General features: G+C 56.5%; 1 protein-coding gene across 4 annotated transcripts in view; it reads right to left on the bottom strand.

Annotated features, from left to right (window-relative positions):
- TAFA5 (TAFA chemokine like family member 5) overlaps positions 1-24,619 on the bottom strand; it is a 228,897-nt gene that overhangs the window by 121,996 nt on the left and 82,282 nt on the right. The window lies entirely within an intron of this gene.

The raw sequence follows: 24,619 nt of genomic DNA, 5'->3' as shown, positions 1-24,619 counted from the left end.
TCACCATCACCATCACCACCATCATAACATCACCACCAGCATCACCATTCCCATCACCACCATCATCACCATCACCGCCACCACCATCATCACTATCACCATTACCATCACTACTGCCATCACCACCATCACCATCATCATTACTATCACTACCATTACCATCACCATCATCACCATCACCAGCACCATCATTACCATCACTATCGCCATCACCACCACCATCATTACCACTATTACCATCACCATCAACACCACCACCATCTTCACCATCACCATCATCACCATCACTGCCACCACCATCACCACCACCATTATTACCATCACTACTGCCATTACCATCACCATCATTACCATCACAATCACCATCACCATAATCATCACCATCATCAGCACTAGCATCATTACCATCAGCACTATCATTACCATCACCATCGCCATCGCCACCATCATCACCAGCACCACCATCATTACCATCACCATAATCATCACCAGCACCAGCATCATTACCATCACTATCATTACCATCACCATCACCACCACCATCATTATCTTCATCATCACCATCATTACCATCACCATCACTGCCATGACCATCATCACCATTATTACCATCACTATTGCCATCACCGCTATCATTACCATCACCATCACCGCCACCACCAACATCAACATTTCCACCATCACTATTGCCATCACCACCACCACCATCATCACCAACATCACCAACATTAATCTCACCATTGCCATCACTGCCACCACCACCATTACCACCACCATCACCATCACAACCATCATCACCATTACCATCACCATCACCACCACCATCACCATCATTGCCACCATTATCATACCACAATCACCATCACCACCATCATTCAGTCCTCCACCTCTTCCTTATCATCAGCATCACCACCATCACTAGCAGCAGCACGGTAACCTCCTCCCCACCACTATCATCCTGATCGTCATCAACATCGTTATCATCAGCACCAGCAAGAGCTACTCATTGCCATCACCACCTATATCCTTCATCATAATCACATTATCATCATCCCCCCACCCCACCATTACCATTGTAATACCCATCTCCTCCTCCCCAGAACCTAAAATGAAAATGCTATCTGCAACAAGCCCAGAAAACTCCTCCATCCCAAATCCAAGTGCTGAGAAGCGAACCTCTCATACCCTTACAGAGGCTTGCAGCCTGCCCTGGGCCCTGAATCCTCCTCAAAGTCCTGTTCCTTGAAGGACACTGTAAGAGTGGAAAGAGGGAAAAACTCTGTGGGCTGCAGCTGCACCAGAAGAGCAACACAAGCTAGCCGGGAGCTCACATCCCACCCACATGCGCTCACCTTCCATGGAAGAAATTCGGAAGACAAAGCAAGAGGACCTGCTCCAAGGCCAGTGACTGGAGGGATCAGAGCCAGAGACCAGGAGTGCAGCCTCCAAGCTTGAGCACTTCTGCAGCTCCACGGTGGCCTGGGAAATCTGGTGGGTGCCAGTCCGGGGCCTCTCACTGGGCCCTGCTGGGCTGGAGCCATCTCCTGCTGTACCCACCACCATGGCAGCTCCAAACCCAGGACAAGTCTGGAAAACCATGAGAAAACACCACGGACCCTATAGCAAAATGCAGAGGACATATCTAAATGATGACATGTCTCATGTCACAAATGATTCCAGAGGCACTAAAGGCCCTCAAGGCAAACACGAAGGGTGAGAATGTTGTCTTCCTAAAACAAAGGAACGTGGTGCCTGAGATGCAAACACTCGGCAAGGTTGCCTGTGCTGTGGCCACAAGGGCCACGTGGCTGCCTGTGCTCGTGGCCAGCCATGTTGATGCCCCTTTCTGAGCTGTGATTCCTTCATTTACAACACAGGGAGAATTCATCCACCGGCAGCTTACATGCCTGTTGTGGGGAGTGAATGACAACATGCACACTTCAGCGCTGTTGCTGTCCACAGGAGACCTGGGTTATTAAAACTAAACTCATGAGTGGATATCACAGGGGGCCAGGGGTACGTGGATCATTAAAACTAAACTGAGGTGGGTGGCATAGGGGTCCACAGATGCCCCAAATAATGAGCAGACTGAGCAATGGGAAACATGCCTCCAGGGCAGTGGGGCTCTGGCCAGTACCCCCATTCCCTTTCTCCTTTGTGCACTCCCTGAGACGCACGAGTTGGGAGCCAGAGTCCTCCACCCCCTCAGCTTCTTTGGGCCCCACTTGCTGCTGCTCAGTCACGTTTGCCTGGCCAGAGCAGGGACCACAGGCGAGACCAGTGCCTGTGTTACGACAGAAGCTGCTGTTTAGGAAGCAAAGCCTCCTCCCCAGAACGTAAAACCTCCATGAAAAGAAAGAGGCAGCTGCTCCTGGGTGTGCTGGCTGGTGGAGACCTGCGTGCCTGCCCTTCTGCTCAGCACAGGCCCAGGCCACTGCCCTAAGGAGACCAGGCCCCTGGGAGAGGCAGGCCAGGTCCGGAAGATACCCTCGCACTTGGAGCCACCCCCAGGGCCCTGCAGTGGCTCCTCCTGGGGCAGGAGCAAGCCCTGCCCTAACCTCCCACCAGCAGGCAGGGGCACCAGGAGACTGTCAGACACTCAGCACCACGGTCCCCTGGGCGACCGCCCCAGCCACGCGAGCCTCCCGCAGGTGGGCATCTCACCCATCCATGACTCATCACAGAGTGGGTGGGCCCGGCAACGCATGTGGGCAGAGCAGCCTCCAGGCACTCAAGCCCTCCCCACCTGGAACTAAGGACAGGCAGTGTACACAGCGGATGGTTAAGGGAGGACAGGGCCAGAGAAATGCCTGAGCGTCCGCCTTTCCAGAGCCACCCTGCCCACAAGCACACCAGCCAGCAGGTCCTGGACGTGGGGGCCTGGCCTGGGCTCCAGGGTCCCTGAGTGACAGCTGTGGAGCCTTCTTCAAGTCACTGAGGCACTGTCAGAATGGGGCCTGGTGGGGTGGCCCCGGGGACCTCTCAGGCCGTGGATGGAACACGCCCGGGGGCATCGGTAGAGCGGGGGCTAGGGGTTCCCTGTCTGGGCCTCAGAGGCTCACCCAGCCCGGCACATCTCAATGACCCCATGTGACAGCAGTAACCTCTCAGGGCCCAGGTTCCCATCTGTGAAACGTGTGCACCTGGCCACACCATCTCTCCTGGCGCCCACTGACTTACTCCTCCACCAGGCCTTCACTGGACACCAGCCCTTCACCGGGCACCAGGCCTTCACCGGACACCGTTCGGTCCCAGACACCGCAGGGCCACACGGTCCAGAGAAGCAGCCACAGCCAGAGTCCAACAGACACGTCCAGAGGACAGGAGGAAGAATCTGCCCCAAAAGTCAGCAACATCAGTGTTGAGCACAACTACTCCAGAAGAAGGAGGAGCAGCTGACACATTTCTATGTGGCTGGCCTGTCACAGCAGCTCCCAAACGCTCCAGGAGGCAGGGCCTGGGAAGCAGAGGGGGCCCCTATAAATGCATGCTGCTCCTGGCATGCACAGGGTCCAGGGCTACCACATCAAGCCCTGTCCACTCCCTGGCCTGTGAGGATGCTGGGCTCTGCCCTGCGGTCACGCTCTCAGTGTGCCATGCTGTCTCAGTGGCTGCTGAGGAACCTCAGGCTTGCCTGCCCACAACAAATGCACTGTGGGCCTGTGACCTGCCCGTGGCACCTGACGGCCCAAGCAATGCAATGAACAGAAAGGAACACATGTTCGGTCTTTGCCCCAGCTCCTCCAGCTCCTGCCATCTCTGGAGTGGGAAGTGTCTTCTGCATGTGAAGGAGAGGGCTGAAGGCCAGGCCTTAGGGAGCTTCAGGATGCAGGATGCTGGTGACCAGGAAGACCAAGGTAGGTTGATGGGCTGGGACCTTCCGCCTTTCCCGCAACTCCAGGAAGGGGCTGGAGACTGAGTTAATCACCAGCGGCCAAGGATTTAGTCAAGCCTACGCGCCTAGGGAAACACAGAACTCTTGAAAGATGCAGGGGTTAGCAAGTCTTCAGCTCCGCGAGCACACAAGGGTGCTGGGAGGGTGGTTTGCCCAGAGAGGACACAAAGGCTCAGCACCCACACCCCTCCTGGCCCTAGGAACCTCTGCCAGCAGGCTGAGCCCCATTCACACCCTTTACAAAAAGCAGGGAACGTAAGTAAAGGGCTTCCTGAGGACTGGGGGCCATTCTAGCAAATGACAGAATGCCGGGAGAGGGTGATGGACACCCTGACTTATATTGTTATATGTACATTTTCGGTGCTGCAAAGAAAAGTCAGCTCTGGGACGAAGGATGTCTCAGTGAGGCAATCTTACTTCCTGCAGAAAGGGTACACTGGCCAGCAGTCTTGCTATGAGAGTACAACGAACAAAGGAAAGCAGACATATTTATCTTTCACGCATTTGGGGTGGTCTTTACTGCTGCGACTGATCTCTGTCGGCTGCAGCCAGACCTCACAATCTAAAACTGAACCCGACTGGCTAATAACTTAAAACTTTCTTGAATAGGTCGAGGCAACGGAGGACAAAAGGAAGAGAGGAAGTCCACATAAGGAAGGGACAGGAAGTTGCTTGTGAAAGGACTTAGAAAAGTAGCAGCACAGATATCCTGGTGAAAGTTCAAGGACAAAGAAGGTCCCACGTGCCTGTGGGCATGTCTGAGAGCTACACAGGTTAGGGCTTAACAAAGAGCTATTAGCAGACAGCAAGAAGGCTTTGAAGAAAGTCTTTAAAACAAACTGTATTTCTAACACTTGTGATTTATTCTTGAACAAGCAAGGAGACTTTGAAGAGGGACTTTTCTATCTTCCACACATATCCAGTCAGTCAGAAACACAGGTGACTACCTGGCACTTGGACTTGGTGTCTAAAGTGGGAGCAGCCTTGTGGGTGGGACTGAGCCCTTCATCTGTGGGGTCTCAACTAACTCTGGGTGGCAGTCGGAGAACTGAATTAAATTGGAGGACAATTAAGTGGTAAGACATTCAGTTGACATCTGGAAAGCTGGAGGAAGGGTTGGTGTGAAAAACCCACACCTTTGGTGTCAGAAGTGTGAGTGAAACCAGGTCAGCCGGTGACACCATGGTGGCCTACATGGTGGTCACCCCACACACCTGCCTAAGATGCCGCCACTGCTGGCCCATGAAAATGGCCGGTCTCCCAGGAGGTGGCACTGGGAGGAGACGTCCCTCCGTGTGTGTCCTCCCTCGGCCCCACACCGTGTACACCAAGCATGATCACAGTGCCAGCCCCTCACCACTGCTGCCCTGAAAAAAAACCTCCAAGTGAGGGGTATCAACTTGAAGGGGCCACGCTGCCCACACGTGTGGTCCAATGATTTTGGATGTTTCTGCGAAGGCGTTTTTTTGGATGAGACTAACACTTGAATTAGTGACTTTGAATAAAGCAGATGACCCTCCATACTGTGGGTGGGCCCTATCCAATCAAGTGAAGGCCTCAATGAACAAAGATGGACCTCCCTCCAACGAGAAAAGAATCTGCCAGCAGAGGCCTGGGGACTCCAGCTGCGCCTCTCACTGCGTCCCTGCAGATTTCAGACCTATAGCCTCCGAAATTGCAGGAGCTTATTTTGTAAAAAGTAAACCTCCCTCCCTCTCTCTCTCTGTAGAAGTCCCACTGGTTCTGTTCTCTGAGGAGCCCTGACAGATACACTCCCCCGACCATGGAGGGATGAGACTCCTGTGTTCATGGCGTCAGCATCACGACCGAGTCACAATCGGCCCAAGCATTGGTCCAACCCAGCTGTCCCTTCTCCATCTTTGAAGCCCTCACTTCTGGGGCACTTTCCAGCCTCACTAGGGTCTCCATTCCTAGAGATCAGCAGCTCAGCCTATGCCTATATCTGGAGCTGGTCAGCTGAGAAGTGCCCATAAGAGCTTTCTGCTGGGATGAGAATGAAGGGTGTGATGGTGCCAGACTCAGCCAAGAACCAGAAGCTGAGGTGCAGATACAACTGCATGCGGTGGGTTTCTCCTCACAAGCGAGTCAGCCAGAGCAGAACAGCAGGGAAACTGAGGCCTGGGTGATGGCAGTCATGTTGGAGTGGCGCCTCGGAAGCCAGCCAAAGAGGAGACAGAGGCAGCAGGGAGACTGAGGCCCAGATGATGGGAGCCATTGAGGAGTGGTGAAGAGGGTGGCAGGTGGCTCTGGGGACACTGCATGTGAGCCAGCCAGAGGAGAGGGCAACAGCAGGGAAATGAGGCCCCGGTGATGCGAGCCATGGTGGAGTGATGGGGGTGGCAGGTGGCTCTGGGGACACTCTGGGGCACTAACAATCTCCCCTCGGAAAGCATCCATGGTGCTTGACAAGGCAAAGAAATGTACAGGAATGCTCCTTTATGGTGTTCTTTTGAAAACTGGACAGGCGCAGTGACGCACACCTGCGGTCCTAGCATTTTGGGAGGCCAAGGCGGGAGGATCGCCTGAGTCCAAGGGTTCGAGACCAGCTGGGTACCACAGGGAGACCTTCATCTCTACAAAAATACAAAAACCAGTCAGGCGTGGTGGTGCACACCTGTGATCCCAGCTACTCAGGAGGCTGGAGCGGGAGGATCCCATGGGCTGGGATGTGAGGGCTGCAGTGAGCTGAGATCGCACCATTGCATTCCAGTGTGGGTGACAGAAGGAGATGCTGTCTCAAAAACAAAACAAAATGAAGTGAAAACGATGGCATCCCACACAGGGCAGCCCTAGGGCAGTGGCGCCCCTCTGTCTGCTACAATCTCGGTGGATGCATGTCATGACACGTTGGTCCAAACTCACAGAGTGCGCCCCGCCAAGAGTGAGCCCTGGTGCGAACCGTGGCCCTGGTTAATAACAGCATGTCAACGTCAGCTCCTCACTGTCACTCACATGCTTCACTCAGGCCAGCTGTTCCCACAGGACCCTGTGCGGATGGGAGGGCCAGGACAGAGGCTAGATGGAAACTTGTACCATCTGCGCCATTTTTCTATAACCCTGCAACTGCCCTAAAACATAAAGACTGTAATTGTCAAAAACAGTAATAAAACAACAGCATCAACCTTGCCCCTTGACAGAATGTGCTGTGCTGTGGGGCACTAATCAGTGAGGGCCAGGCTGAGAGGGGGCTGCTGAACCTTATCCCGGTGGCACCTTAGAGCCCAGAGCCCAGAGCCCAGGGCCGAGAGTCCAGAGCCCAGAGCCCAGAGCCCAGAGCCCAGGGCCCAGAGCCCAGAGCCCAGAGTCCAGGGCCCAGACCTGGACACACTGGCCGTAAAGGTGCAGCAGTGGTCAACAGAAACCAGCGCTCAGCCCTGGGCCCCGGAAGGCTGAGTCTCTTCAGCACTGCCTCTTGTGTTCTCTGAAACAACTTTATCTGGATAATCTTCAGCAAAACAACTTTTTGTTTAAATTAAATGAATAAAAAAAAAAAATCTGGCATAGCTACCATAATTTCTACAGATTAGCCAAGCTTTGAAATTCCGACATTCGCTCCTTGTTAAACCTGTTAATTCAGGCACTGCTTTCAAGATGCATTTCAAAAGCTCTGGAACACGCTTTCTTAACACAAAAGTTAGGATTCAAACAGTAATACCACTAATTCCCCCGGAATGGAGCTTAAATAGGGCAGAGTAAGAGATAAGGAACGTCCTGATGGAAACCACACTGAAAGGTGCATTACCATATTAGAGATTTTTGCATAATCTTGCCATTTAATAAGGCTACGAGATCTCATGTATGAGAAGTTTTAATTTACGCAGCTTGTAAGTCAGCTGTAGTCGGAGACGATCTCAGTTCTTAAAGGATTAGCGCACGTTGATGTCGGTGTGGCCTCGTGCAAACACTAATTAAACAGCGCAAGGGGGTGTCCAGCATGGCTGGGAAGGAACTGGTCCCCAGAGGCACCCCTGTCCCATGCAGTCTGATGGGCGGGCTGCCTGCTGCCTGCTGCCTGCTGCCTGCTTGTGGCAGCACATCTGAAGATGTGTGACATCCTCCTTACTGTGGCTTGTCCATGGAATAGATGAAGGGTCTCTTGGTGGCCTCCACAGAGCCCCAGTGGCTTCAGTCCAGAGAGACCTGGGCTCCCCAATCGGGGAGCTCCCCAGAGCTACTGGCAGCACTCACGAACCTCTCCGACACACACGTCCCCGTCCCCGGCCTCCTCTGCTCTGCCAGCGGCACCCACTCCCGCTAACTCCTGCTGGAGCCTTCGGGCACGATCACACCCCTGCTGAGGCACAGGGAAGAGGGGAACCTCGAAGGGGCAACCATTTTGGGAAAGGGTGTCTCCCTGGGGTTCGAGGTTGGAGCCGATCGGGGTGGTGGCCCCTCCTCCCAGACCTCACGGCCGCATGTCCCCCGAGCAGGTGGAAAGGGAACTGCTCTGCCGCTGGCAGATCCCAATGGGAGCACGTGGGCTGTAAAGTCAGAGCTACGAGCACGGCAGGGCCACACTTGGGGCCTAACTCCAAAGCCAGGCTCGGGCTCACACCACCAGCCAGCCACCAGCTCAAGGCAGCACCTTTCTAGAACCGTCTGGGTGCGGCTTTGCATGCCTCCTGTGAACGGAGAGAGCTGATGTGCAAAGTCCCTCAGGGGTGAGGCACGTGCTCAGCTGCAGGTGTGCAGGGGCATGGGGCAGTCCCGTGGGCTGCTCTGAGCACACAAAGACCTGCCGAGAGGGCTCTGGCTCCAGCTGCACACTGCCTCCGGGCTGAGTGACAGTGGGACACGCCAGCAGGGAGCCCGTCCTTCCGCCCATCCGTCCGTCAGAACTGCTGTCTGTCCCCCTCTTAAAAATACAGACAGGGCACCTGGTAGACAACAGACACGCGGGGACCAGTGATGGCAGTGCAGCCTCTGCAGAAGGCTCTGGACCCCACAGATGAGGGCTGCGCAGCTGCTCAGCAGCAGGATACAGACGGCCAGCGCCGACGGGAGCTCGAGAATCCACGGGGCAGTCACGCCGGAGCTGCCCCAAGGACCGTGTGTGAGGGCTAAAGTCCTGTGCCGCCATGTTTTCAGGACACGTCCCTGAAGGGTGGGGCCCAGTCCTCCCATCCCAGCACCCCTGTCCTAGCCCCCCATCTCAGCCCCCCATCCCGGCACCCCTGTCCTAGCCCTCCATCTCAGCCCCCCATCCCAGGCGCATCTTCCAGTCCCCATGGGAGCAGCCCTCGGAGGCCGCCTGCACACTCACGTGTGCCCCAGAGCTTGTCAACATATGTGTGTGGAATGCTGAGAACACACCAACAGCTTCCCCTCACATATGCACCCCAGAACGTCCTGCTGGTCCCCCCATTTCTCTCCTCGCCCATCCGAGTGGGTCAGACAGCTGAAGCCTGCCGGGATCTGCCGGGCAGCCTACAGTCCCCCAGCCTTGCTGGGTTCCGCCAGCCAAGAGCAGGCGCCTGCCTCCCTCTCACCGCCCTCGAACGTCCCCAGAGGAAGAGAGCACACACGGGGCCACTCCGTGGGCACAGGAGCATGACTGGGGCCTGGGAGGATGCATAGGCCCCGGCACCCTGGCAAAAGGCTTTTGTTTTCTGGCGTTTATCACAATGGGTCTCCCAGGAAACCACCATTCCTTACATAAGGACTTCAGGAGAGAAAATAGGAAAAATCACGAACATGAGCGCCAATGTCGACACTGATAGAGTCTCCGTGGGCTGCAGCGCTGTGGACTCTGTGCCGTGAGTCCCCTTTCACCACCGTCACCACCCTGAGATGCTCACAGTCGCACTGGGCATCATGCCGGGGGAAGAAGACAGGACTTGACCTCACGGGAGCACTTACTGTCCCATTTCACAGACTGGGAAGTGGAGGACTGGGGAGGCCGCACTCAGGGATGGCCCCAGCTGCCCTGGCTGGGGACTCCCTGGTGCTGCAGCAGCTCCCAGAGTGCCCTATGCCTGAGGGTGCGGTGGGAAGGTGCCCAACAGTGGCTGCACAATGAAGCTGCAATGTTGAGCAACCGGTACCAACATGGCCACTTTGAGGGGCTGGGCCAATGGAACGTTTCTCTCAAGTTAGCACCAGCCATGCTCAACCCCGCAGCCCCTAAGCCCTGACCCCAGCCAACCGCCTCAGTCCTCCACCGAGACCCCCAGCCTGGACAGCCAGCTCAGAACCTCTGCCTGGTGCCAGGCCCACAGCAGTCTCCCTGCCTGAAAAGACATGTCTCCTCCCTCGGTCACCATCGCTAACTTGAGGCCCGTGTGGCCTTGGGCAAGCCCCTCCCCTGCCCTGTGCCTCCATTTCCTCACCTGCAGAATGGAGGGGCTGGGCCCAATTAGCTGCGTCTCAGCTTCTGCGGCCTTCCTCTCCTGGCACCCTCGGCTACCAGCTCCGAGGCCCCGCTTTGTACCCCGGGCCACTGGTGACACAGGTGGAGTTCTGGGCTGGCCTCGTGCTCAGGACGTCCATCCGGGAGAGGGTGATGGTGTCTCCTAGGTGACACTGTTCATGACGTTGGGCACCGACCGTGCTGCGTCTGCTGCAGCTCCTGTCGGGATTCCTCGAGGACATCTCGGTTCCCACGGCTGCAGGGATGCCTCCCTCCTGCGGACTCTGCCCTCGTTCAGCTACCTCTGAGGAGTCCCGGGTCCAAGACCCAGGACCAAACCCCACAGCCAGGTCCGCCCTAAAGACTCCAATCCAGCCAGCCAAGACACCACCAGGCAGGTGTCTTTCTGAGAGACCCCTGGGAGCGGCATGCAACAGACGGGTGGGATTCCAGGGAGGCTCCAGGAACGCTCCCACGCCTGCATGCCATGCTGATGCCCAGGAAAACTGCACTTCTGCTCAGTTTCTCAGAAGCACGGTGCTTCCGCACTTTCGACTGGCCCAGGCCTCTGTCCAGGAGGGCACCCAAGAACCAGCCAACCACTGCGAGGAGGGAATGCCAGCCTGACGCAGGGAACCAGAGGAGTCCGCCCCGGCGGTGCCCGCAGCACCCATTTCACGGTTCTTCAGCCCAATCAGAGGCTGGGACAGCAGGAGGGGGAAGACACCTGGACCCGAGGCTGGCCATGAGGCAAGGACACAGAAACCCACGCACAGAGTCCCGAGCCCCCTGCCTGAGGTCCTCTTACTATCCCGTGTGCAGAGGAGGACACCGGGCATGGGGAACACAGCCCCAGGTCACACACCAGCAAGGGGACAGCCAAGTCAACCCTGGGAGGCCACAGGCTCTGCCACCCTCACACCAGAGCCACCGTACAGTATCGAGGACAGACCAGCGGGCCACGGAAAGGAAGCTGACACAGTGCCCTGGGCACAGTGTGGGCGCAGGAGGCAGCACCATGGCTGGGTCACTAACCGTAACAGTAACTCTACCACTGGCTCAGGCTGGCCCCGCAGAGCACACCAAGGAGGCCACACAGAGCGTCTCAAGACCTGCCAGGGACCCCTGCCTCCTGCTGTCCAGGCAGAGGCCTGCTAAGGAGGGGAGGAGCCGTGGGCCGTGGCATCACCTCCACCTACCACACCTCAGTGGCTGAACGGCGCTCAGGGCCGTGAGGCTGTGGCACTAGATCCCAAGCACCTGCCTGGAGAGAGAGATGCCTCGCTCAGGTGCCCAGGAAGCTGGCTGCCCTGAGGGAAACTCTGTGGGGGAGTAGGCGGGGGCTAGACCCCGGCTACGTGGCTGTCCGTGGCCCAGTGCCACCTCCTCCTGCCACGCCACCACCTCCTGCCTGGGAACATGCTGCCCACCTGAGTTCAGGGCTCAGCTGGCCTGGGCCCCTCCCTCAGGTCAGCCCAGGGTCACGCCCAGGCTCCGGCATTCACCTTCCAACTGCTCTGGGTCACCCCACTATGCTCTGACCCCACTGCCTGGCTCCCCTGTCGCCTGGAGCCCTCAGGGCGCCTCCTGGACAGCCCCCACTCCCTGCACTAGCAAGATGACTCTGTCCCAGGTGAAGACTGAGAAATGCCTGCTGCCTCTGTCTGTGCCTCCCTCCAGGGCAAGGCCACAGCTGGGGGTGACTGAGGTGTCACAAGCCCTGGGGGTCAGATGAATGGGGGTGAAAAGAGAGCAGGCAGGGTCCAGAGGGGTGGCTTATGACAGGAACACCCACTCCTGCCTGTGGTTCCAAGGACAGTGTCCACCCAAGAGGAACCACACTCCTGTTCTAGAATATTCACTAAAGAAGCAGGAACCTTACCCTCTTCCTAGCTCACAGCCCGTCCCAGAGACAAGAAACCACCTCAATACACAGAACTCTTCATGCGGCTCTCCAGGCCAAGCCACCAACTTGCGAGAAAGGAGAAACATGTGTCTCAGCTAAGATAAATTATTGCATTAAGAACAAATCATGACTTTGGGAGGTCGAGGCGGGTGGATCAACTGATGTCAGGGGTTCAAGTCCAGCCTGGCCAACGTGGCAAAACGCCGTCTCTACTAGAAATACAAAAATTAGCCAGGCCTGGTGGTGGCAGGCACCTGTAATCCCAGCTACTCAGGAGGCTGAGGCAGGAGAATCGCTTGAACCCGGGAGGTGGAGGTTGTGGTGAGCTGAGATCACACCACTGCACTCCAGTCTGGGTGGCAGAGTAAGACTCCGTCTCAAAAAAAAAAAAAAAAAAAAGAGAGAGAGAACAAATCACAAAAAAAAGTCTAAACATCAGACGCATTTTGGTAACATCAATAACAAACATACAACGTAACTGAAGCTGATCACAACCGATTCCAACTGGAACAGAAAACGCCTTGGAGGAGGCTGGACACAACGGTTGTTCTTTTTCACAGTTTTGTCTTGGCTTAAAAAAATGACAATGTAACTTTCAAAGAGACACCAGCCAGTGGGCTCTGGAAGTCCTGGGTCCGTGAGTGGCAGCCGCTGGAGGTCAGCTCGGCCCGGGCTCGGCCCGTTCTGCGCAGCGGATGTTGAGGAGCTGCCGGAGCATCTCAACGGTGTCTCCCGGGCTCGGGCCAAGCTGTGAACCCCCCAGGGCTGCACCACAGCCATATATCACCTCGCTACTAAAAAGAAATCTTCCATCACCCCGTGAATGGAAAGCCAGTGCCTTTGCCATAAATAGAAGGCACCCATAAAAGCAGATACAAAGCTATTAAAATAACAAACGTCCATCCGCATCCGCATAAAGCCAGCTTGCAGGCCAACAGCAGCGCGTGCGCTCGCTCTGGGAAACGCTGGATTTATGGGAGGACGAGTGTTCAGAATTTCCAGGCTGTCCACCCCAACCCCGATCTTCTCGGGAAAACCAGCTTCTTCCTCAGCCCCCGACTCAAGGACCCTCACTCCCGTGGCATTCCACCTGAGATGAGAACCCGGACCTTTCCCTTCATGCTGACAGAGCATCTGCTCCCTCGGGCCCTCCTTGAGACGAGGTGGACCTGAATCAGACCCAGGCCCCATCCGCCAGCCATGCTGCCTGGAGATTCCCCCCACACACATGCGCACATACAGGCGCGCGCACACACACACACACACGTGCACTGCAATCCCTTGCGACAAGGTCCTTGGCGTGTGCCTGCTCCATCTGATTCCTCTGGCCGCTGTGACAAATCACAAACTCATGGCTTAAAAACAGGAGTTTCTGCCCTCACAGTTCTGGAAAGGATGAAGTTGGAAATCAAGGTGTCTCCAGACTGTGCTTCCTCCAAAAGCTCCAGGAAGGGTCCTTCCTGTTTCTTCCAGCTCCTGGTGGCTGCAGGTTCTCCTTGGCTTGTGGCCGCATCCCTCCAGCCCGCACTCCGTCTTCACCAGGCCCTCTCTCCTGTCCGTGTGCTTCTCTTCTCTTCCCTTGTAAGGACTTGTCTTTGGACTGGAGGTGCATCCGAACCAAGGTGACATCAGCTTGACATCCTGACCATAACAACTTCTGCAAAGATGCTTTTTCCAAATGAGAGCACCCTGGGTTTCCAGGTGGCTCTGACTCTGGGGACCTCCAACCGGCCAATACAGGCGTGCATTACAGGCGCAGACGCAAGTCCTCACTCTGCCTTTTCACATAAATGATCCCATGAGACTCCCCGGCCCCCAGGCAGTCAGCCTCATCCACCTTCTGCCAGCATGCTGCCCGTGGCTGGCATACAGCAGGTACTCAATACATGCATGCCAAACTGAGGCCGGCGTGACTATCAAGGCTGTCCCCAAGGCAACCGGTGGGCAGGAGCAGGGAGCTGTCACTGTGCAGGCATTCCCTGGGGACAGGAGGGTCTGAAGACGGATTTTCTGGTTCTGCAAAGCACAGAGTTATTTATAAGCAAGGTCTGGGTTCTTCCATCAGTGAAGCGAATCTGCGGGCCTGCTTGGTGCCTCTGTCATCGGCGGAGAAGAAAGGTCATTGGCTAATAAAATCCGCCTTCTCCGAGGCAGACCCTGGCTGTGGAGAGTGTGGACTAAAGGCTGCAGGACCTCTTCTAAATACACCCAGGGAAGATCGCACGGGGGCCAGGCTGGCTCCACGGTCCAGTTAGAATGTCCCTGTGGCCACAGCAAGAGACCACAGCCCAGAAACCAGCCCCGACACCCAGTGGCCACCAGCCTCAATCCACGGGGACCCACTTTGAGTCCAACGCAGGGGACGGGGTGAGGGATCCCGCTGTCAACTTGGAGAGTATCACCGCCCTGCTGAGACCCTCTGAAGGACCCCTCCTCCTGCGAGCAATGCCTTCCTTCTGCCAACGCCTCTGCAGAGCCTTCCAGGATGGCAGCGCAGCCCCATCCAGGCAGCAGGGTCGGGAGAGAGGGCACCTGGTTCTGGGGCCGCGGCCAAGACACTGCACCTTCCGTCCTTGTGCTTCCTCAACAGTAAGTCGTGCAACGATCACGCCCTCTGCGCGGGTGGCCTGAGAGCAAAGGAGGTAACAGCAGAGAGCAGCTGCCGAGGTCACGGCCAGGCCCATCACCAGAGGCCCCTGTGCTCAGCCCGCGGGCTCACCGCCTTACCGTCCCTGCCGAGATGATCTTTCTCATCACTCCAAGGCCAATGCGGACCCCTGGTGAACATCCAGTTCTCCCCTGGACCGACCCCCCAACGCACTGGAGCCCCCGTTATGCGCAGATGGAGTTCGGCCAAGGAGGCTTCGGGCACCTGCGGGATAACCCAGGCCTGCCTGCTTCCCTCTGGAGTAACGCGGGCAGGAGTGAGGCGAGGGCCTGGCTGGGACAGTGCCCGGGCCGACCGAGCCAGCAGCAGGTTCAGCCTGGGAGGGAGGGCCTGCTTCTGGGAAGTTCAGCAAGCCCTCAATGGAGGCAGAAGGCAGCTTCTGCATGGGTCCTCCAAACCCCAGAGGCCTTCCGAAACACGGATTTGTTTTTTAAAATGCAAAAGGAGGCTGAGTGCGGTGGCTCAAGCCTGTAATCCCAGCACTTTGGGAGGCTGAGGCGGGTGGATCACGAGGTCAAGAGATCGGGACCATCCTGGTCAACATGGTGAAACCCCGTCTCTACTAAAAATACAAAAAATTAGCTGGGCATGGTGGCGCGTGCCTGTAATCCCAGCTACTCAGGAGGCTAAGGCAGGAGAATTGCCTGAACCCAGGAGGCGGAGGTTGCGGTGAGCCGAGATCGCCCATTGCACTCCAGCCTGGGTAACAAGAGCGAAACTCCGTCTCAAAAAATAAATAAATAAATAAATAAACAAACAAATAAATAAATAAAATGCAAAAGGAGAAGACGGAAAGGCAAGCGCAGAAGGCTGTGTTTGAAGCATGCTGACGTGGCGTCTGGAAGGGGGTGTGAGGGCGGGGAGAGCTGGGGAACCAGCGCCCTCCTCTGAGGGCCAGGGAGCCAGGGCCTGGCCTACCCCACGAGGCAGCCCCATCAGGCAGAGGACCAGGTACCCCCGGGCCACTTCTGGTGACATCAGCATCCCTGGGGCCCTCCAGGGCTCTCCATTCCCCGGGCTAGGAGTCTAGAGAAATGCAGCAAAGGGCAGGGCCAGCAGCCACTGTCTCCCTGGTGCCTCAGGCAGTGACTTCCCTAAATGCCTGCCTGCAGCCCACGCCTGGCCTACCCACAAACAGCTGGTCCTGTTCCACTCGAGGGCAGCAGCTCCCATGCGGCGAGGACACGGCCCTTCCTTCCCCACCGAACACAGGAGCTGTAAGGAAGGGCGAGTCCCTGCAGTCTGCGCCCCTTTGCCCACACCGAGGCCCGTACGATGAACCTAGGTGTGCGGACCCTCCAGAACTTGTGCCCACGGCATCTCAGAGCCCCGAGATGCATGGAAAATCACCATGGGGCTCTGTGCAGAAGGTCACCCCAAATTCAGGAGGAAGGAGAGCTACCCACCCACAGAGCACTCTCAGCTGACGACGGCCTCCACACCCTAAGAACTGCACCCAGAGTGTGAAGAGAGACCTGCACACACCATGAGGCCACAGGGAAACCACAGGGACACAGACACAGCTGGCAACACGGCCCTGGCTCCCGTACCCTGGACAAGGGGCCTGGTGGAGACCCGGCTCTCGCCAGTGTCCCCATGTGGGGTGGCCCTGATGACCTGTGGGGCACCGTGACTGCCCCACACGCTACAGCCCAGCTGGACACGCGGTGGGAGCCCATCCTGCCATCCAGGGGACACAGGACAGGCCTCCCTCCCCGCTCATGCAACACTGTCTGGACAAAGGAGCCATGTCCTTGAGGAACTCTTGTTCCCTTCCTGCGAAGAGGAGACCGAGGGTCCCAGAAGCCCGCCCCTGGCCTGGTATCATGCTGCAGGTGAGCTTCCTCGTCCTGAAAGTTATTTGCAGAAGCAGGTATGACCCCTTGGGATGGGCACAAGGCATGCAAGATGGGCATTGCAGCCTGCAGTGGGAGGTGGGTGTGCCAGGCCCAGGCACCACCCATGCTGCCCCTGCCTGGGGGTCACAGAGGGAAAAGACAGAGCTGCACGTCTGTGCCTGTCCTGCTGTCCTCTGGGACTTGGACCCTTCCTTGGTCTCACTGGACCACAGCTGCCCACACTGTGAGGGGCAGGGCAACGCCCTCCTCCCCAGGAAGCCTCTGCAGAGGCCCGGCCAGCAAGGGCCAGGGGCAGGGTCCGGGTGAGGGCAGGGACAAGGCCACAGGGGCAGAGACTGAACCTGGGTCCTCTCCCCTCCTCCAGAACCCGAGGTGGAGCCCCGGCTGGGGGCCATGCGGTGCTTGGGGTACGGTGTGTGTGCGGCACAACAGGTGTACCGTGTTTGTGATGTGTGGCTCTGCGTGTAAGACGTGGATGTGGTGTGGTGTATGTCTTGGCATGTGTTTGTGTGGGGGTGTGTTTGTATACTTTGTATCGGGGGGACGGTCACAGTATATGTGTGCTGTGAGTGTCTGTTTGTGTCGTATGTACATTTGGTATATGTACGTAGTATATTTTATATATGTGTGTGTGTTGTGTGGTGTAGTCTATGTGTGTTTATGTTATGTATGTAATACGTTTGTGGTGCCCATGGCATATTTTGTGTGTGTGCAGTGTGTGGCACGTGGTATGTGTACATAGTGTGTAGTCTGTGTGGTGTCTAGTATGTGTACTGTATTTTGCTGTGTGTGGTATCTGTGTGACGTATTTTGTGTGTTTGTGATGTGTGCTATGTGTGTGGTATGTGCTGTGTACATGCTGCTTTTTGTGAGTTGTGTGTGTATAATAGCTAGCATGTGTGATGTATGTGGTATATTTTGTATGTGGTGTGTGTGTTTGGTGTATTTTATGTGGTGTGTGCTATGTGATGTGTGTTGTATGTGGGTGTGTGTGTGCTGTGTGTGGCATGTTTTGTGTGTGCGTGTGGTGTGGTGTATGTGTGGTTTGTATGTGGTAAATTTTTTGTATGTGCTGTATGTGTGGTGTATACTGTGTTTGTGTATGCTGTGTATGTGGTATGTCTGTGGTAGGTGTGGTATATTGTGTGCATGCCGTCCGGTGTGTGTGTGTGATGTATATGGTGTATTTTGTGTGTGTTGTGTATATACAGTGCATCTTGTGTGTGGTGCCTGTGTATAGTGTATTTTCTGTGGTGTGGGGCATGTGGTGTGTGTGGTGTACATGTGGTATATTTCGTAGCAAGTGTGTGGTGTATTCTGTGTGGTGTGTGTGGTGTATTCTGTGTGGTGTGTGTGGTGTGTGTGTGGTGTATTCTGTGTGTGGTATGTGAATGTGTGTGGTCTGTTTGCATGGTATATTTTGTGTGGGTTGTGTGTGTGTGTGGTATGCACTGTGTTCTTTGCGTATTGTGTGTATGTTTTGTATGTGGTATGTTTGTGGTGTATGTGCTGTATATTGTGTGTGTGCTATGTATAGTGTATGTGGTGTGTGGTGTATTTTGTGTGTGATGTGTGTGTGAGATGTATCTGATGAGTGGTGTGTGTGTAGTGTTTAGAGTGGTGTGGTGTATGTGGTGTAGTTTGTGTGTGGGGTGTATTTTGTGTGTGGGGTGTGTGGTGTGCAATGTGTGTTGTGTATTGTGTGCATGTGAGGTGTAGTGTGTGCAGCATGTGGTATGCGTTGTTATTTTGTGTGTGGTGTGTAGTGTGTGTGGTGCATTTTGTGTATGGTGTGTGTGTGGTGTGTGTAGTGTGTGGTGTGTGCAGTGTGTGGGGTGCATGCTGTGTGTGGGGTGTGGGGTGTGTATATTTTGTATGTGGTGTGTGTGTGTGGTACATTTTGTGTGTGGTGGGTATCATGTGTGGTATATTTTATGTGTGGTGTGTGGTGTATTTTATGTGTGGTGTGTGGTGTATTTTTTGTGTGGTGTGTGGTGTATTTTGTGTGTGCTGTGTGGTGTATTTTGTGTGTGCTGTGTGTGGTAAGGTGTGCAGCATGTGGTATGTAATGTGTGCAGCATGTGGTATGTGTTGTGTATTTTGTGTGTGCTGTGTACCGTGTGGTGTACTTTGTGTATGGTGTGTGTGGTGTGTGTAAGTGTGGGGTGTGTAGTAAGTGTGGGGTGCGTAGGGTGTGGTGTGTATTTTGTATGTGACGTGTAGTATGTGTATATTTTATATGTGGTGCACAGTTGGTGTGTAGTGTGTGGTGTATTTTGCATATGGTGTGTGGTGTGTAGTGTGTGCAGCGTGTGGGGTTTGTGGTATGTGTGGTGTATTTTGCATGTGGTGTGTAGTGTGTCCAGTGTGTGGGGTATGTGGTATGCATGGTATATTTAGTGTGGTGTGTAGTGTGTGCAGCATGTGGTGTGTGGTATGGTGGTGTATTTTGTGTGTGGTGTGTAATGTGTGCAGCGTGTGGTGTGTGTGGTGTGTAGTGTGTGCAGCGTGTGGGGTGTGTGGTGTGTAGTGTGTGCAGTGTGTGGGATGTGTGGTATATTTTGTCTGTGGTGTATAGTGTGTGCAGCGTGTGGGGTGTGTGGTATGTGTGGTGTATTTTGTGTGTGGTGTGTAGTGTGTGCAGCATGTGGGGTGTGTATGTGTGGTGTGTTTTGTGTGTAGTGTGTGCAGCGTGCGGGGTGTGTGCTGTGTCTCTGTTGGGGGGCACCGCCCCCGCACCCCGCAGCCCGCACTGAGCCAGGGCAGGGCTCCCGCAGTACGGGGCTCTGGGGTCCTAAGGGTTGGTCGGAAAGGAGCCCCGGTGCACTCGCTGGGATCTCACGCGAGCGAAGGTTCCACGCAGACCCCAGCTGCCCGCTCTCCCGTGTTTTCCGTCTGTTCGGACCACAGTGCCCTTCCCGTGGGCCACAGATCTCCGTGTTGATGTGTAAATAAGGAGGTGAGGACTGTCCCCACTCCCGGAACACCACTGCCTCACGCACGGCTCCCTAATTAAGGGCTGTATTTTACATCAGGTTTATAACGCATGATCCTGTATTTATATGTTTAGGAAGATCACACAACTCCATGAACACCTACGAGCGTTTAGTTACACATAGGCAGGCACGTGTACACACACACAAACACGCACACCCAGGGAAATGTCAGCAGTGAACCCTTCCAAGAAGGCTGCCCTGACCTCGCCTTCTCCAGGCCCAGGGGCTCTTGGGCTGTGTCTGCAGCCAGCATCCCACCGGGCAGGGCACAGGGCGTCCCTCTTGCCCCTCACTACGGTGCCACGCCCACAGAGCACCTCGAGCGGAACTGCAAGCCCTCTCCACATGGCAGCAACATGGGAGACGGGTGAGCTTCCACAGATGCCAACAGCAAGACCAGCCCCAACCCAATCCTCCTGTGTGTGGCGGGAGCGCCCACCAGCTGGCCCAGCCCACTGCCAGCCTGGCCCAGCCCACTGCCAGCCTGGCCCAGCCCACTGCCAGCCTGGCCCTCACAGGGAGGTCGGGGAGGCTGGGACCCCGGCTCCCAGCAAGGCAGCGAAGAGCCAACTTGTGTCTGGAAGTCACCTCCGTTTGCACCCTCTTCTAACTTTTAGTGTCAGAGACACAGCAGATGAGAAACCCAGTGAGTGTGGGTTTCATTTAGATTCTGTGTCACACAAGAAACAATAGTAAATGATGATAAAGGAGTTGGTTATTTTTAATGCCTTTTCTTTTCCACCCCTCCTGGCCGCCATTCACACCTACCTGTCCTTGCAAACAGCGTCTGCCAGATGGTGAGGGAGAGGCAGGCCGAGGGACACCTGCCAGGTGGGGCTGGCACTGGGATGCCCCTGCACCCATAAAAACAGTGGGCCATAAAAACAGCCCACCAAGAGGGTGGGCTGCGGAAGCCCCTGGGGCCCCTAAACCAAGCCCAGGACCCCTCCACACACAGCCTGTGACTCAGGGAGAAATGAGGAGCCAGCTCTAAGCTCAGAGCCTGGGGGTGGGGGCAGCCCCACACCAAGACTGGGTGCAGGTGTGCGGGCACAGCCGGCCGTGAGCTGTGAGACAGAGCTGCTGAACTGCACCCCTTCCCCACACCCCCGCGGTTAGTTCCTCTGCCACCGTTACACACTCGGAACAGAGCCCGACGCAGCCTCGCGCCCTAACCGGGAACAGCCTTGCTGCTCTGGAAAACCTCAAGGACATCTACCCAGCCTTCACCCAACCCATGATGGGCCACCCCCGATGCCTCGGGGACACACACCTGTGCTCACGAAGCTGGAATGGCTGTCCGTATTCAACAAATATTTCTGATGGAGTCTTAGGGCCAGGAACTGTGCTGTGTCTCCTAAGAAGTTCTCTATCCATTTCTTAAAAAAATAAACGGATCCATCTGACAGACAGATGAACACTCTGCATCGGCCGCTCATCTTGTAAAGACGGCACCAACTGATGACTGCGCAGAGCCTCAACGGTTAACAGCACACCGTCCACTGCCTTGACGGCGGAGGACGCAGCGTGTTACGGGGCCCCGGGTCTGCAGGATGACGCCTCATTTCCAAAAGAGCCAACTAACTCAGTAAATGAGAGTTGAATCCTGTTGACTCAGTCAACGGTCTGCCCTCCAGGCGATGGGTATGCCGCAGAGGTTCCAAAAGCACCTCTGGAATCCAGGGCCTGGTACACCGTCCCGGGGCAGCCCGACACAAAGTTCTCAGCACTCACCCGCAAAAGAGGCTTTTCAACAGCATGTTCAAGCCATCGAATGCACTCCCCTGCCATCAAAAGGATTGGCAGAGAGAGCTGAACCTCTTTAAAGGAGAGAGGCACTGGGTTCTCCCTCCCACGCAGAAAGCATCGGGCAGAACGATTTCCCGGCTTTCTCCTGCCCCTTTGGGTCCCGAAGCCCGGAAACGTGTCTGCCGCCGTGGCCGGCCCTGGGGCCCTGCCGCACTCCCGGCTCTTTCAAGTATTTTCCTATTCTTCTGGTTACACGAAGAATCCACACCAAAGCTGCTAATCTGTGCAGAGTCCAAGTGACTCAAGACTTCCAGAAAAATATTGTAAAGTCTTTGGAAGAGGGAGGAGGAAAATATTTTTATACTTCTAGCTGTTTCCTTAACTCCGTATTTGGAGGCCAGACATGAAGGAGATAGAGCTCTGGCTTCCCGCTCCTGTCTCCGTCACACACATCCCCCTGCTCCCTAAGGAAGCGGCTGGCTCTTCCATCAGGGTCCTGGGACTCCCGCCCTCATCCCCACTCTAACTGCACCGTGCACACAGCATGTGCACACACCAGAAGAAAGGACGACTCTCCCCTCCCAGAGGAGGGTCAGTGTGTCCTAAGGATGACAGGGCAAGAAGAAAGGCTGCCCAGGCCCCGGAGCCAGACCCCACACTGTGGCCCTGCTTTCCTCCCTGGCCGATGGCTGCCCAGCCAGGCCTGGTGCGGCGGGCAGGACCTGTTCCCACAAAGCTCGGACGCACCGAGGCTGCAATTACGGACCACAATTTGCCTCTCTCTCGGATCACAGCCCTATTCATCTCCGCAAACCCTGGAAGACAGAGTGGCCAGAGGAGGACGGATTAGCCACGGGGTGGCCTCTATCTCCACACAAAAGGAGAAGTATAGAAAAACGGCTCCCTGGGACCCCCATTCTTCACCCCTGAAAAAAACAGATTCATGGAAATGGCTATTTAAACAGCTCTTTCCCACTCGGCCCCAGACAACAAGTGACAATTGTCCACCCGCCTGTGGCGCTCCTGCCCTCCTGCTGGACAGCGCGTCAAGCCCATCAGCCAGGAACCAGAGTGGGCCAGCACCTCCCTGCGCCCTCACTGCTGCGCCCCCAGGCCTCCCCTGGGGCTCCTGACGCCAAGGGGCCAAAAGGGCATCTCAGCAAGGACCAGGGGGCCGCTCAAGTGCTGACCTCCAGACAGACAGGCAGCAGGGGCTCCAAGCCAGGTGAAGGCTACCACTTTGGGATGGGGAGATGGGACTTCAGGAGTCCCAGAGGGCTGTGCAAACACCCAGACCCCGCAACCACTCTTTCAAAGGCACCTGTGCTCTCAGTGCACAGCTGACCCCATCCTATCCCACCTTCCTATGACTACGAGTCTTCCACACACTGACACACGTGTGTCTGCTTCAACATAAACATGGACGTGTCTGTGAATGGCTAGATCCACAGAAAACACTCCACTCAGCAAACACAAGCAGTATTTAATCCTGGGCCTGATGCTAGACCTTCCCAACTGAGAGTCAGAAATTCTGTCTTCCTAGCCAATAAAGAGTCCTTTAGACCTAGAGCCTCCGGGGGACAGCAGAGTCCTGCCAGACACCTGCACTGGTCAGCGCCACAGGGAGAGGCAGAAAGGAACCCCCGCCACAGGCCGGCCACATGGCGAGGGGCTTCCCCTCTCACTAACTCATAGCTTAAAAGTCAGTGGAGCGTCGCTTTGTCACAGAGTATCAGGACACAGATGGGCACTCGGACCTCAGAGAATCACTGAAATGCTCACGCGCATGCCCTTCCCACAAGCCAGTGCCCCCAAAGAATTCGAGATCAGCCGAAGAGGTAGAGAACCCGGGGTGCAAACACGCACAGGCCCGGCAGAACAGGGTCCCCTTCGCCAGGTGCCTGGAATGCACCAGGGGTGGCTCCCACAGTCCTGGCAGAGGACAGCAGTGGAGGGCAGCCCTTGCCGGCCTTCCTGGAGTGAACAACTCTCCCGCAGGAAGGCTGGCCTCCCTACCCCAAAGAACCACTGCCCAGGGCTGAACCATCCACTCCAGAAGTCGGTCAGGAAGGCAGCAGGAAGCAGCTGGGCCTCTCACCCCAGGAAGGGTCTCCACACGCCCAGGCTGCCACGTCAAGCCTGCAGCAGAGTCCTGGGGTAGCCTCCTCTCCCTTCAGACCTGGCCCTCCTCCTCCTGGGTGCCCACATCCAAAACCAAAGAAGGGAAGTGGACACCAGGCCCTCAGAGGTCACAGGGCCTGGGACCAGGCTTCCGCACCTACCTGCTTTCCCAGGCCTCCAGCGGCTCATTAATTAGTCAGGGAAGCAGCTGAATTTGCAAGCCCTTCCTTCGCAGGAGCCCAGAGCTAATGAGAACCCAGGCAGTTACCAGCCACACAGGCTCCCTCCAGAGCTCAGCCTTCCTAGCTGACCAACAGGAGCAGCAGAGCTGGCCCAGCCTGTGTGCCAGGGCACCAGTAACCAGGAGCAGGGGTGCCCGGGAAGCCCAATGCCTCGGTTGCCCCCGGTCTGTTATGGCAGGCCAGGCTGATCCTGGGGTGCGGCGGGACCTCTGCACGGGGAGCCTGGCCCTGAAGCCAGAAAGTTTCCCGGAGTGCGCCTGGGATGCCTGGAGCCTACCGTGCATCAGGGGAGGTATGGCCCTGCCCCGACCCTCAGGGAGACGCTTCCGGGTCCACAGGGCCTCTGCAGCCACGAGGGTCCAACTGCTATCCGGGGCGCCTCAACAGCCCCAGACTGCCCTAGCAGGGTAGTCTAGCAGGGACCAGGACGGCAGGGGCAGAACTTGGTGCCGCGGCCTCCGCACCTGGGTACCAAAGCCTCTGCTCCCCGAGCCTGTGGGTCCCTGAGTCGGCCCGGAAGGCGGCGTGGGCCCGGGGAACGGGTACGCAGGCCTGTTTCCCGATGCCCGCGGGCCCCAGCCCGGAGCCCACCACGGCGGGTCTCAGCTCCGCTCCCGCCCAGGCCGGGCCCGCCCGCCAACGTGGAGCGCTGGTGCCATCTACCGAGGGCCACAGCGTGCGGGCGGGCGCCGCTGCCACGGAGCCGTGCGGGGCAGGGGATGGGAACGGCAGCCACGGCTCGGGCCGGGGACCCGGGGCGGCGGGAGAGGAACCGAGGCTGCAGCGCGCCCCGAACCCGCGCCCTGCCGGTGA

Source organism: Saimiri boliviensis, chromosome 21 (genome assembly GCF_048565385.1).
Source record: "Saimiri boliviensis isolate mSaiBol1 chromosome 21, mSaiBol1.pri, whole genome shotgun sequence".
NCBI lineage: Eukaryota > Metazoa > Chordata > Mammalia > Primates > Cebidae > Saimiri > Saimiri boliviensis.
Note: the sequence above shows the minus strand (reverse complement) of the source record. Positions and strands in the feature narration are given on the sequence as shown.